Source organism: Ambystoma mexicanum, chromosome 3p, assembly GCF_040938575.1.
Source record: "Ambystoma mexicanum isolate Mex_15411 chromosome 3p, UKY_AmexF1_1, whole genome shotgun sequence".
Taxonomy (NCBI): domain Eukaryota; kingdom Metazoa; phylum Chordata; class Amphibia; order Caudata; family Ambystomatidae; genus Ambystoma; species Ambystoma mexicanum.
Window position 1 is genome coordinate 112,181,454 of NC_090925.1, and position 13,000 is coordinate 112,194,453.

Here is a 13,000-nt window from a genome sequence, read left to right on the forward strand (position 1 = left end):
CCAACCGCTCTCACCACCAGTGATTCGTCTGTGCCCGAGCCGACGCGGCGGCACACCACGGAATCATCTCAACGGCCCACGTTTCCACACCTGACCACCGCCCCAATGGCCTACCTCCCCACAGCCCCCACGGGGCTCCGGATTAGGGGCAGAGGCACCCACCCGACCACCGGAGAAGGCTCAGGCCGTCGCGGGAGCGCGCCTGGGCCACCCCGCCACGCGGCAGACACCTCAGGAGAACCCTATAGCTTGGTGTGATCGATACCCCATGAACTGGAGGGAGACCCTTGCGCAATACCAATACACGCCTGTGTCCCTCGAAATGGAGACAGGCCCTGCAGCCTCTCAACCCCCGGACATGAATGCCATACAGAGCAACATCCAAACGATCCTAGAAGAGATTAGGGGTATGAAGACAGACATAGGGGCCTAGTTGGTGGACTTCACGGCCAAGGTTTCAACGCTGGAGGATCGGGTAGAAGGGGTCGAGTGCAACCAGGCATCGACGGACATCCTCGAGGCACACATAGAAACTAGATTTCAGGAACTGCACCACCGCGAGGAGGACCTCTGGCTCAAGGTCGACGACATGGAGAACTGGGAGAGGGGAAACAACTTGAGAATTATTGGCTTTGAGGAGTAGGAGGGAGAGACCCCGGCTGGACTTGAAAGCAAAATCCAAGACATCATCAGGATTGTCCTGGGGTTGGACTCGGGGGAGACTCTCCTGCTTGATAGAGTCCATCGGGCCGGTGGGGGGGTAGACATCCACGCTCAGTTCTTGCAAGATTTCACTACTATAAGGACAAGGCTAGGGTGTTGGAGGGCTAGAACCCTACGGGATATTCAACATGGTAACTCCAGGGTGACGATTTACCAGGATCTCTTGGCCCTCACTCTCCAGATGCGAAAGAAATGCGCCACTATCAACAGGTAGCTACCAGAAAAGGGGACACGCTATCGCTGGGGCCACCCATTCCACCTAGCATTTGAATGGCAGGGCCAGAGGTACCAACTAGTCACAGAGGCAGAAATCCGAAGGGCCACCGAGGATCTCACAGGCGACATCGCGGGACCATCAGAAATTGGGACGAAACCAACAGAGACCGCCTTCGTGCCCCTCGAGGCCCAGACCTCTCCCAGGGGAAGCTAAAGGTCAAAGGCTCACGTAAATTCCGAAAAACCAAACATCCACCCACAGACCGAGGAGATCCTATATGAGCGTACGAGCAGCAACCAAGGCTCGCCTTTCTGCACAGAAGGCCTGATCCATACCCCACGGGGACACGCGACAATTCATTGAGCCCACCATTCATAGTGTTTTCGCCCCACGACCTGTGGAGAGTTCTTTGTTTAATCGACTTCGGTCAGGGTTGAAGTGTTGCCCATTTAGAGGCTGTTCTATGGTTTCATAGGAAGTTGCACAGCGACTCCACACGGACAACGGCCGGCGCCTCTCCAGGCCTCATGCCGTGATACGCCCCGCCAGGGGCAAAGGAGACACAACCAGGTACCAGGGCCGGCGGGGGGCCTGGCTCGGGAGTCGCTACAGCCAGTTCCCCACCGTGGATCAGAAAAGGCTGGTACTTAACGAAGAGAGACAGGTTGGAAAGCGCTACACCTAAGAAAATGTTTTCCCGGGGCCAGGGAAGCGACCCTGGTGGTTCGTTGCCAGTCACATCCCCACCCGGGAACCCGGCGGCGAACGCCCCACAAAACGGGTAAGGGGGGAGGGGGAAGGGGGGAAAGGGAAAACCAGCTCAAACTATGGATACTTTTTTTGCAACGGGCTCCGAGTAGCAGACACTTAGAGGCAATTCCACTGCGCGTAACGAAAAATGACAATGATTGAAGCAAAGATAGGCACGTTGAACGTCAAGGGCCTTAACTCCCAGAATAAGAGATCTCTCACGAGCAACATGTTCCGCAAGCAACACCTAACGGTTCTTTTCCTACAGGAGACACATTACAGGCAAGGCAGGGAATCGAAGCTCAAGGGGAAAGACATTGGGTGCAATTACTGGGCCTCACACAGAAGTTCTAAGAAGGAAGGGGTGGGAATCCTCCTGAGCAGGGCGTTCCATCTCACAGGCATAGAAACCAAGGGGGGGATTTGGTGGTCGTTTTTTGGGCATTAAGGGAACCTGTGAGGGAGAGCACGTTACCCTGGTCACTCTATACGCGCCCAACTCAAAACAAATACACTTTCTCACCCAGGTCTTTCATTTCATGGATGAGTGGGCAGAGGGAGCAATGATACTGGGGGGGACTTCAACCTTATAATGGACCCGAGGCTTGACTGGTGGTCCGCGAAAGGGGGGACACCCAGGGGCATCTCCAAGGACAATCTGGCCCTGCAGGCCCTCCTGAGAGAGCACTATTGGGTGGACATCTGGCGAACAGCAAACCCGAACCAGGGTGGGTACCTTTTTTTCGCCCCCTCATTGCACCTACACCAGAATCGACCTTTTGTTAATCTCGGAAGAGGGGAACGTGGTGGCACAACAGCCGAAGGTGGAAGCCATAACTTGGTTGGACCACAAACTCCTCATAGCGAATTGGTCACTGCCCATCTCCCCAAGATCTTCCCGATGGCGTTGCAATGATACACTCCTCAGGGACCCAGTATTTCGTGATTTCATGAGGCAGGAAATGCTGGCCTATTTTGAGACAAACGACACCGGCGAGATGGATATGTCCATGGTGTGGGATGCCGCAAAAGCCACTTTCAGGGGCCTTCTCATAGTGGAGGGTTCAAGACGTAAACGGGAGAGAGGCCTAATTGAGGGGAAACTCCACGCAGAGTTGGGCGCTCTGCGAGCCAGACTGGGCCTCCCGGGGGTGGATCGAGGGGCTCTCCTGGAGGAGATGCAGGGCAAAACACAGGAACTCCATACGGTCCTGGCGCAGAGGGCTCGGGGCTGCAGGGTTGAGAGGGGAGTCACTCGTCTCAGGGATGGAGTGGGCGGGATTCATGGGGGCCGCGAGGAAATAGTGGAGTGTTTCGCTGACTATTACAGCAAACTCTATTCCAAAAAGGCAGGCGAATCACTGGAGGACATCCCCGCCTACTTGGCAGAACACCCTCTGCCTGGGCTGTCTGATGTGGAGCTAGAGGTCCTGGAGAGAGAGATATCAGAGGAGAAGGTGGAGGGCGCCATCAAAAGACTGAAGGTGGGAAAGGCACCAGGGGAAGACGGCTACACAGCTGACTTTTACAAACAGACCCAACCCGTCCTGCTGAAGCCCCTGGCCAAACTGTTTAACCAGATCAGGAACCGGGAGTCCATCCCACCAACATTTTTGCAGGCCCTCATCAATGTTATAACCAAACCCGGCAAGGACCAGACGGAATGTGGGTCTTATAGACCCATCTCACTTCTCAATCTGGACGCTAAGATCTTTGCCAGAATCCTGGCCACCAGACTTGAGGGCTGCCTCCCACGCCTGGTACACCCCGACCAAGTGGGATTTTTCTTGAACAGGCAGGGTTCTGATAATATGCGGAAGAAGCTCCATGTGCTTGCCTTAAGAGGGGTCCGCGACGAAGGCACGCTTCTACTGGCCCTTGATGCGGAGAAGGCCTTTGACAGGGTCAGCTGGGCCTTTATGAGGGAGGTATTCACGACCCTGGGTATGGGCCCGAGGTGGCTGGGTTGGATCTCCGTGCTCTACTCCTCCCCCTCTGCTAGAGTGGTGGCAAATGGGACCGAGTCAAGGACATTCCCCCTCGAGCGTGGTACACGGCAGGGATGTCCTTTGTCCCCCCTAATTTATGCGCTCGTGATGGAACCATGGGCAATCTCGATCTGCAACGATGCGGCCATCAGGGGAGTACAGGTCGGAGAGATGCAGTGCAAAGTCTGCCTTTTTGCTGACGATGCACTGCTCTATATCACAAACCCATCCCAAACAGTCCCCCGAATGCTGCAGGGCCTCTCGCGCTATGGGGACCTATCGGGGTACAAAGTTAATCTGGAGAAATCGGTGGCGTTTGTAGGGGGTAATTTACCAGACTCAGAGATGACCTTTGTTAACGGGCTCCCCTTCAGGCTGAGAGACGATGGATTCCGGTACCTTGGAGTCCAGGTCACCCGTGACCCCGAGGGCCTATACCCAGCCAATTCCCCCCCCCCTCTGGTCAGCAATCCGGAAAGACATAGAGCGATGGTCAGGGTCGGGCTCTCCTGGATGGCACGTCTCAACCTCATAAAAATGGTAATCCTTCCCAAGTTTTTATTTCTTTTCCAAATGCTCCCGGTGCTGATCCCCAAAACGTTTTTCAAGGAAACGAAGCAAGACCTCCTCAACTTTCTCTGGTCAGGGAAGAAACACAGAATCTCCTACGAGGTGCTGACCAGACCGAAGGAGGATGGAGGGGTGGGATACCCTGACCTTGAAACATACCATAGGGCCTCCCCACTGAGGGTCCTGGTCGACCACTTTGCCCCGTGGATGTAAAAACAATGGGTAGCCATGGACAACGGGCCTCTCAGGCCCGTCACCATAGAGGAATGGCTCTGGGTCCCGAGGAAAAAGATCCCCAGAAGTGTCTTGTATCACCCAGTCCTAAAAGTGTTGTGGTCCCTATGGAAAGAGGGAGGGGGTTATTACCGCTGGCTCACAACCTGGCCCTCCCCCTTGAGAAGCAGTTGGGCCCCCCCTTCCTGGCCAAGATAGCGGAGCCAGCGGCGTACCAGATGTGGTTCGAGGCAGACCTTAGCAGGACTGGTCACCTCTGGGTGGGGGCTCTTTCTTACCCCTGAAAGATCTGGAGGAGGCCCTGGGGATAGGCGCCCTGTCCCCCTTTCGCTATCTCCAGCTTAAGGGAGTCCTGACTGAACCATCCTGGGGGGACATCCTCAGGAGAGACCTTACAGACTTTGAAAAACTCCTCCTTTCGGCGAGGGGTTTCAAGGGAATAATATCCCGCCTCTACAAGCTCTTCCTCTTTTCTGTCCCGCGAGACCCCCCACCTGCACGCACACAATGGGTAAAGGACCTGGGTGAGGAGATCGACGACGAGAGGTGGAGGGAGATGTGTAGACGGGCCAACCGCTCCACGGCCTCACTCCAGTATCGCCACCAGGCCCTCAAGGTATTGCATCACTGGCACTACCCCCCGCAGAGGATTGCTAGAATGAGGCCGAGGTACGATCCACATTGCTGGAAGTGTAGGACCGAAAGGGGGGATTATATTCACATGTGGTGGAGGTGCCCGGTGGTCCAAAAGTACTGGGAGGAGGTTTTGACATGAATTAAGGGGATAGATGGGGTGGAGTGGCCTCCCTGCCCCTGGCTTCTCCTTTTCGGAATTGACATTGGGGACGATCATGAAAATACCCATGACCACATGCTCCAGGTCATGTTGGTGGTGGCCAGGTGCTGCCTGGCACAAAAATGGAAGAACCCTGGAATGCCCGGGGAAAAAGCATGGGTAACCAAGGTACGGGCCATTTACGACATGGAATTCCTTACGCATTTACTCGACGAATCTAGATCCAACATCGAGGAAATATTGCTCCCCTTTTTTCGAAAAATACGGCAGCACAGTGTGATCTCTGGGGACCTCAGGCCAGCGTTCACTGGTCCAACTCCGAGTCCTTCAAAGCTCGGCCCATGACTTCGGCGTGCCAAGTGCGCAACATGTAGACTTTGCTATGCTTTTTTCGGAACCCGTCAAATATGCAATTATTGAGAACTTGAACTGGTGGGGGGTGGGGGGTGAGGGGTTGTAACTGGTGTCCTGTTTATTCATGTTTAAATATGCTCTGCATTGTTGTAAACAAGTGCGAAACCTAATAAAATTTGATTTAAAAAAAAAAATCCCCAATCCAGCGCAAAGGGCTGCGCTAACCCTGGACCAGTTTACAGGGCTGCCAAACAGCAAACGGCAAGCGGGGAACGTGTATTACTGGGGTTCGCATGAAGTTTAACACGCGATAGGACTGTGCGAGCGGGGTACGTGTATAACTGGAGTTCGTGTGAAGTCTCACAGGCGATTGGATACGGGTAACTGTATTTCGGGGGTGCGCGGGAAGTTTCACACGCGAAAGGGCCTATGCGAGTGGGGTACATGTATAACTGGGGTTCGCGGGAAGTTTCACATGCGATTGGAGCAGGGTACGTGTATTCCTGGGGTGCGCGGGAAGTTTCCAACGCCATTTTGCTGTCAGAGTGTTGTACTGAATTTCAGGGGTGCGCGGGGAGTCCTACACATGAATTGGCAGTGTGGGCCCTCCCAGGTGTTCCTCTACACCCTCCACGGCCCCTGCACTCAGCCCACACCACAGGGGACTACCCTGCACCCCTGGTCATGTCCCGCAGGCAGCCCATCTACCATGGGCCTGCCCCCCAGCCAAGTCACATGTCAGCTTGCACTACTGATCCCCCACTCATGTCCCCCTGTACCCCCACCCCTCAGCAGTCAGGGGCACCTGCCAGCAGGCCCCCACACATGTCCCTTTGCACCCCCACCCCCCAGCAGTCAGGGGTACCTGCCAGCAGGCCCCCACTCATGTCCCTTTGCACCCCCACCTCCCAGCAGTCAGGGGCACCTGCCAGCAGGCCCCCACTCATGTCCCTTTGCACCCCCACCCCCCAGCAGTCAGGGGCACCTGACAGCAGGCCCCCACTCATGTCCCCCTGCACCCCCACCCCCCAGCAGTCGGGGGCACCTGCCAGCAGGCCCCCACTCATGTCCCCCTGCACCCCCACCCCCCAGCAGTGCAGGGCACCTGCCAGCAGGCCCCCGCTCCTGTCCCCCTGCACCCCCACCCCCCAGCAGTGCAGGGCACCTGCCAGCAGGCCCCCACTCATGTCCCCCTGCACCCCCACTCCTCAGCAGTCAGGGGCACCCGCCATCAGGCCCCCACTCATGTCCCCCTGCACCTCACTCCCCAGCAGTGCAGGGCACCTGCCAGCAGGCCCCCACTCATGTCCCACTCATGTCCCCCTGCACCCCCACCCCCCAGCAATCAGGGGCACCTGCCAGCAGGCCCCCACTCATGTCCCTCTGCACCCCCACTCCTCAACAGTCAGGTGCACCTGCCAGCAGGCCCCCACTGATGTCCCCCTGAACCCCCACCCCCCAGCAGTCAGGGGCACCTGCCAGCAGGCCACCACTCATGTCCCACTCATGTCCCCCCTACACGAAATAAAGATGCACAGTCATGGCCCACTTCCACACCAAAAAAATACCACATCACGCCACCCCATTCTTGAGACGCAATGATTTCCAAATCCACCCCACACTGACATGCCTATCTCAAGACACAAACAAAAACTCAACTATGTACATCAACACATGTCCATCACACACATACACTGGTTGGCTTTGCTTGTGTAAACCCACAATTTCACATGCATCAACCCAATGAGCAAATCCCACACATGGAACTAAAATATGAACATTTATTATGTACATAAATAAATAAATGAAATGAAAGCATACCAAAATATCAAACATGAAATGAAAAGCATGTGAAAAAGATGAGTGAATGAAAATGATAAGCAATGCAAAAGAATTTGAAAGAAAAACAGTCCAAACTCTCCCTCCACCAACGCAAATAAAAAAAAAGGTAAAAAAAAGATATCAATTGTTTCATGTTCATAATGATAAATAAAAATGCGAAATCAATCCATAATCCAACTATTTACAAAAAATTGTCCTGAAAAAAAAAAACATTACTCCATGTCCATAATGAAAAAAGAAATCCAAATGAATCCATGATGTAACTATATACAATCCATTGTCCAAAATAAAAATCCACTAATCCATGTGCAAAAATCCCAAAAATAAATCAATCCATTGTCCAACGATGTAAAGGGTCCATGAGCCCAACTAAACAAATGAAACCTACCTAAGAAACTACCTAAAAATATAACTATATACAAATGTGTGTGGCATTGTCCATTGACCACAAATAAAAGGAAAACGAAAAGGAAACCTAACTCTAAAAACTATTTACAATGGCAGCGGGCTAGTCCAACGGCTCACTTTTGGATGTCCCGGGCCAGGGCATCATCGAACTCCTGCTCAATGTCCTGGAGGCGGTCCTCTTCCATGGCCCCAAGGGTTCGCAGGGACGACGACATGTTCTCCTCAAACTCCCTGCGAATTACCTCGAGGCACTCGGCCCGCCTCGGGGCCCTCCGCATGGAGTTCTCCGCCCTGACCATCGTTAGCCGTGCCTCTTCTGCCCGCTGCCGCTCCGCATCTATAGCATGGCCTAACCACTGCCACATGGAAGATACTTCCAGTCCTGGGTCCTCGTGCCCTCTGGCCGATGCCTGCCCCTCCGATGACGAAGGCCCCGAGCCATCATGGCTCCCACCTTGTTGCTGCTGCTGCTGTGCCTCTGCCTGTGCCCTGGCTCTTGCTGCCTGCACATCCTCCTCCGGCTGGGGTGCAGTTGTTGATGTGGCCACCCCTGCTGGACGTCCGACTCCCAACTGTGGCAGGGATGTGTCCTCCACCAGCCTGGCCGCAGGGTCAGAGGCAGCTCCACAGGGTACCCAGGTGATACATGGTGGGGAGATGGCATGGAGTACGACTGGCGATTAGGGGGTTCAGTTGAGGAGGGGGTCGGAACAAGGTCCAGCAAACTGAGGAATCCGGCCCTGGTGAGCTGTCCCAGTAGGTCAACGTGGTCAACGAGCCATTCGAGATGACGTGCAGTCTCCTCATGAAAAGACTACAGGTCACCTCGCATGGCCCGTTGACGCAACGCCACCCCACCCAGGACAGGCTCAACCCGGTCCCGGATAGCCACGTCCACAGGGAGAGGAAGGCCAGTTGTTGTAAGCGGATCCCCTCCCTGAAAACGGGTCTGGACATAGGCATCCCTGCTGGTGCGGGATGATGCAGTCACAGGATCGGGGACAGGATTACAAACAGGCACCTCCACGGTGGCCTGTGCTGCCTCCTGTCCCTGCCCCTGCACTGCACCACTAGCACCAGTGGAATCCCCACCTCCAGACCCTGTGTCTGTCCCTTGCACGGCCTCCTCCTCCACCAAACCCCCCACCAACCTGGATGACTCCATGCCATCTTCCTCCATCGGACCCTGTGGGGTCTCAGCTGCCCCTTCTGCTGCCGAGGAGTCCAACTCCGACCTCCGCCTCTTGGACCTTCCCTCGGCAGCTGCGGCCTGGGACGCGGCACCGGACTCCTCACTCCCCGACAAGATGACAACCTGGGAGGGGAGCCGGACCTTGCGTCTCCGGCTGGTAGGATGATCCCTGCCGCTGTGCTCCACAGCACCCTCTCCGCCCTCTTCTTCAGTTAACGCTGCAGACAGGGAGAGATAAAACACAGGCATCAGGGCACTGTACAATGGACTGATACACACATGACAGTTGCACATGAGTGGCATTGTTTAACTACAGACACGGCATCACACTCCATGACACACATGTCATTTTAACTCACACACATGAACATTTCAACAGCAATACTGCACCAGGCAGCACCATCCATACCATACAACAGCATGAACAGCCATAGGTGAGCCTGACATCACATGAAACACAAGGAGTGCACTAGACATGCACACACGCCACCACACTTACATGCATGTCTACATCTCCTCCAACTGTTGCAGTGATGAGATCGCCATACATGTCACATCTGCCATTCATCCTTCTACATATCAGTGTCACGTGCATCCATGTTGCATCACAGTTGCACACTTGTCAGATACACATACATGCACATCTACACAGTGCAGATACATGCCTTATGAACCACCATCCATGCCACAACCATGCCAATGTACATAAACAGAAATTCAAACGTGTGCTCCCACACCTGCATTTGCCCAGCATGCTTACCAATACATACACCATCAATGTGTCTCACAACTGAGAGGACTCACATGTGGCAGCCTCACGCCCATGTTCATACACATCCCTACATGGCCCTACATAAACACATGTGAAACCTGCACACTACTGGCACACCACGACACGCACAGCGTACTATCAACATGCATGTACACTTACCGCTCGACTCCAGACGGGTCTGCCTCTCAAGGATCTGGACGTAGAGCGCTGGGCATATGCATTCCAGGACCCTCATTTGATGGTTCGACAGCTGGCCCCGGCGCCCCTTGGCATCTGCTGCCTTAGCGAGGCGCCGGCCTTGTTGAGGGTCCTAGACCTGAAGTCCTCCCAGTGCTTCTTGAAATGATGTAAGTCGCGGACTGCCACCCCCTCCGCGTTGATGGCAGTCACGATGTCCATCCAGATCCTCGTCTGTCCTTCATTGTCGGCACGCAAACTTCCAAAGAGGGCATCATACTGCCCCAGGACTTGCTCCACCAGGACACCAACTTCGGTGGCAGTGAAGCTGGTGGCCCTCTGCCTCTCTGGCTGGGGGTTGCCAGTGCTGCCAGATGGTGTTGTGCTGGACATGGCAACCTCAGAGGCAGGAGTGGGTGGGCAACTGGGTCCTGGGGCTGGGCTGTGGATCGATGGAATCCCAGTAGGGAGTCTTCAGTTCCAGCAGGGGTGGTCACAGCAACTACACCCCTGGCTGACGTGCAGGCAGCAAATGGCAGGGCACGTGGGCAGCAGGCAGTCAGGCAGCAGCAGATGGCAGGTGGGAGCGTGCTCAGAGCTCTGGGGGGCAGTAATTCGGCCTTCTGGGCAGGAGCGTGGTCTTCCATGTGTTTTGCGTGGCCAGCTTGATACGGAGTGATTTGGCACGTGAAAAAATTGCATGTCAACATGTAATTCGATGAAAGGGCCTTAGCGCGTAAGCGCGTCAGCACACGCACGCAATTTCATTGGACCAAATGCCCTTAGCGCGTAAGCGCGGAAGTTACTTTACGCGTGCGGCCGTTTCCCTCATAGCACGTGATGACAGAGGACACATGGAAAAACTGCACGTTCGAGTGTCATCGCATGTAATTGGAGGAAAGGGCCCGCGTACACGCGTATCTGACGTGTACGTGTGGGCCGGTTTAAAAGCTACGTGTAGGATGTCATTTCCTTGTACGTGCTTTTCGTGGAGAGCGAGTGGGTGAAATCTGTACTTCTTGTCGGTTCACACGCGATTACTTCACAGCGTTTCTAGTTCGTACTCCTTGTTACCTCTGACAGCTCTTTTCTGATTTTTTTGTTGGGCCTGTTTCCTCAAACAGAGTTCACTTCTCCTTTTGTCCTGTCTCCTCAGACAGCATACAATTCTTCTTTTGGTGGGGGTGTTGCCAACGCGCACCCGCGCGTATTTTTCACATTCTTTTTCCAGGCAGACGATGAGTTCCGCACGTACTTAGCAACTGTGCTTGCCCCGTGTGTCGCATTGCCCTTCAGAGGTCTTTGTAGGTTGCGTGTATTACGCGTACGCTTATTTTTGTGTTTCTGGGTGCCACAGCGTAGTGCAGGTTCATTTTTTCATGCATGTGGTCTACGAGGGGTTGCGTGCACATTAATTTTTGATTTTGGGCTGCCTGTGCATTGCGTGACCCGTCATCTTCCCCCAGGGGTCACAGACAGCCTTGTTAGAGCACTAGGGTACACATTCCATCTAGTATCCTACCCCTTTGGCCCCCAATTGCCCAGGACAATAGTTTACTGCAACTCCCATACGCACAACAATATCAGTGCCATGGTTGGAAGGCGACCAAGCGGTAAGGGAGGCAAAGGTGGCTGACCTTCAAAAGGTGGGAGTGGTGGGCGCGGTAGGGGCCGTGGCCGGGATTTGCAGGGTGCCCCTATACCCCCATGTGTGGAGGAACAATCAGGGACACCCATACCCCCCCCATGGTTGAGGGAAACGTGGCTGACACCATCCGAGCTCAGCCCCTGTTGGACCATCCCATTGTGGCACCTGACCTGGCACAGGATGACTCCCAGGCTGACTTCAGGTCAGCAAGTCTAGGCCACGTGTGGCAGTGCAAGTTGTTGTCACCAGGCCACGATGGATCTGGGGCAGCTATGTCATCTGCTGCCCCAGGTATGCAGGGTGGGGAGGCTGCAGGGGCAGCTGCAGCTCCATCCGCCCCAGCCTGACTCTCCCAGCCAGGACAGTGTCAGTCCAGGTCCATCAAATTGACGTTCACCCTGCCAACATTACCCTGCAACCAATGCCTGCATCAAGGCCTATGGTCATTGTGCATTCCCACACTCCTACTACCCAGTCCACCGGTGATACTACCCCTACTGACCAGAGCGGTGTAAGCCACACTGGCTCCGCTCCACCTTTAAAGAAAAGGAAGAAGGGCACGACAGGCTGAGACCCCAGACACGGCTACACACTCCGGCATGTCAAGGAAGCCTTGCTTTAATGACGCAGAACTTGATGCACTTGTGTCCTATGTGTCGGCACATAGCCGCGAAATGTTGGTGACTGCAGGGTGCAAGACCACACCTGGTCAATGTAGGGCACACTGGCAGACCATCGCCGACCGCATAAGTGCCCTTGGATTTGTGAGGCGCACAGCTGATGATTGCTACAAGCGTTGGAATGACCTGAAATGCAGAGCAAAGAACAAGCTGGCCTCAAATCATGCCGCTACTCTGGTGACTGGCGGTGGGTCTCCACAAGAGGACAACAAACTCACTGAACATGAGTCTGTTGCTGGGGCCTTCGTCACAGAGGAACAGATCCACGGTGTGGGAGAACTACCTGATTATGATACATTGTCCGGTGAGTGCCCATGCATGTGTGTGTAATGCATGTGTATGTTGTTTGGGTGACGGGTTCTGATTGAGGACTACCTCATTATGATGCATTGTCCGGTGAGTGCCCATGCATGTGTGTGTAATGCATGTGTATGGTGTTTGGGTGACGGGTTCTGATTGAGTTCCAGGTGAGGGTGTGTGTGCCTGAGTGGTATGGGTCACCCATGTGCTTCATTCAAAACATTCAGCGGCCTTGGATTTGGGTGTGACAGTATCCCTTCTGCCCAAAGTAGTAATTTAGCGCAACATTATGGCAGTTGCCCTTGAAGTGGCATCTTGCAACAACATTGTTTGTATTTTTCAGTGTTCG

At 54.5% G+C, this 13,000-nt stretch overlaps 1 protein-coding gene across 4 annotated transcripts in view; it reads right to left on the reverse strand.

Annotated features, from left to right (window-relative positions):
- LOC138580138 (C-type lectin domain family 2 member L-like) overlaps window positions 1–13,000 on the reverse strand; it is a 158,284-nt gene that overhangs the window by 54,112 nt on the left and 91,172 nt on the right. The window lies entirely within an intron of this gene.